The following is a 2,500-nucleotide window of genomic DNA, read 5'->3' as shown; positions in this document are numbered from 1 at the left end:
AATGAGGGTGTTGTATCTCTCTGCTCGGTACACTGTTGTACACTTTCTTCATAACTTATGAGAAAGATGCAAATGGCGCTTGATGTAGTAGCTAGCCTGCCCTCACATGGCAATTGGGCCCACAGGAAACACTTTTGTGTTTTGCATTGAACAGTGTAATAGGGCATGATTACAGTCCTGGGAATAACAGCACAAGCATTACGTAAGACACATGCTGATTTAATTGTTCTTGTGAAAGGTGTATGGACCCCTCTCAAATTCAAATTTGAAGTAGATTTATTAGCATAACCCTCTACAGTACTGTATGTCCTAGCCTAACATCATCATGCTCAATTCTAGTCAGAGTTTGAGTTTGATGCTGAGACGTGATTAAGGGGCGTGTGTGTGTGTGTGTGGGGGGGGGGGGGTTGGTGCCTCTGCACTTAATTGCATGTGCTGTAGCGCTATTTTGAACAAACTTAACCCAAACAGGCGGCCAATCAGAGATTCAAACAAACGAGTGAACAGCATGTCAGAGTACAGAAATGCCATTTTCCCTGATTGCATGCAAAAGTGAGGCGAGAGTTTTCCCACATCTCCACTCTGGCCAGAGGTTTCAGAAATAATTGTTTTAGTGATAAAAACCTCCATTTGTCTTGTAATGTGTGTGTTTTTCCTATGAGTAAATGGGGTCATAGAAGTAATCTTTCTATCTTCTAGTCAGAGGTGTCAAGTAACAAAGTACAAATACTTTGTTACCTTACTTGAGTAGAAATTTTGGGTATCTATACTTGACATTATAGTAATTATTCTTCAGCCTACTTTTTACTTCTACTCCTTACATCTAGTGTCAGCATTTTAGCTGCAAACAGCGTGATGACGTGATAGATGAGGCATTGTTGCTCATCTGTCCATCATCCCACAAAGCCCGCCCAGACAATTTGATTGGTCCAAACAGCTCATGTTCGGGCAGAGCTGCTCCTCAACGGAACAATTCCAGAACGAACTTCCGTCATAGTATAGCTGGCTTCCTGGCTATCTGTACAATAGTGCCAAAGCACAGTGAGTTTGGTAATTATACAGTATGGACAAAGTGTGTGAGTATGGACAGTAAGTATGGACAGTGTGTGAGTACATTATGGTGAGTATGGACAGTGTGAGTGTGTTGTGAGTATGTCCAGTATGAATGGATAATGTGTGAGTATGGACTGTACTGTATGTATGGATAGTGTGTGAGCATGGCATGTATACTGTATGACATGTACAATATACATGTATATGGATAGTGTGTGAGTATGGACATAAAGTATGGATAGTGTGTGAGTATGAACAGTAAGTATAGATAGTGTGTGAGTATGTACAGTATGGATACTGTGTGAGTGTGGACAGTATGTATGGATAGAGTCTGAGTATGGACAGTATGTATGGATGTGTGGGTATGTACAGTATGGATAGTGTATGAGTATGGCATGTATGTATGTATGGATAGAGTTTGAGTATGGAGAGTATGTATGGATGTGTGAGTATGTACAGTATGGATAGTGTATGAGTATGGCATGTATGGATGGATGGATAGAGTTTGAGTATGGAGAGTATGTATGGATGTGTGAGTATGTACAGTATGGATAGTGTATGAGTATGGCATGTATGTATGGATAGAGTTTGAGTATGGACAGTATGTATGGATGTGTGAGTATGTACAGTATGGATAGTGTATGAGTATGGCATGTATGGATGGATAGAGTCTGAGTATGGACAGTATGTATGGATGTGTGAGTATGTACAGTATGGATAGTGTATGAGTATGGCATGTATGGATGGATAGAGTCTGAGTATGGACAGTATGTATGGATGTGTGAGTATGTACAGTATGGATAGTGTATGAGTATGGCATGTATGTATGGATGGATAGAGTTTGAGTATGGACAGTATGTATGGATGTGTGAGTATGTACAGTATGGATAGTGTATGAGTATGGCATGTATGTATGGCTAGAGTTTGAGTATGGAGAGTATGTATGGATGTGTGAGTATGTACAGTATGGATAGTGTATGAGTATGGCATGTATGTATGGATAGAGTTTGAGTATGGCGAGTATGTATGGATGTGTGAGTATGTACAGTATGGATAGTGTATGAGTATGGCATGTATGGATGGATAGAGTTTGAGTATGGAGAGTATGTATGGATGTGTGGGTATGTACAGTATGGATAGTGTATGAGTATGGAGAGTATGTATGGATGTGTGGGTATGTACAGTATGGATAGTGTATGAGTATGGAGAGTATGTATGGATGTGTGGATATGTACAGTATGGATAGTGTATGAGTATGGAGAGTATGTATGGATGTGTGGGTATGTACAGTATGGATAGAGTATGAGTATGGAGAGTATGTATGGATGTGTGGGTATGTACAGTATGGATAGTGTATGAGTATGGAGAGTATGTATGGATGGATAGAGTCTGAGCATGGCGAGGAGATATGGATGGTCGGTGCGGTTTCAGTGATGGATCAGTGGGT

The sequence above is a fragment of the Sardina pilchardus genome, chromosome 21 (assembly GCF_963854185.1).
Source record: "Sardina pilchardus chromosome 21, fSarPil1.1, whole genome shotgun sequence".
NCBI lineage: Eukaryota > Metazoa > Chordata > Actinopteri > Clupeiformes > Clupeidae > Sardina > Sardina pilchardus.
The sequence above is the reverse complement of the archived record's forward strand: the minus strand, read 5'-3'. Positions refer to the sequence as shown.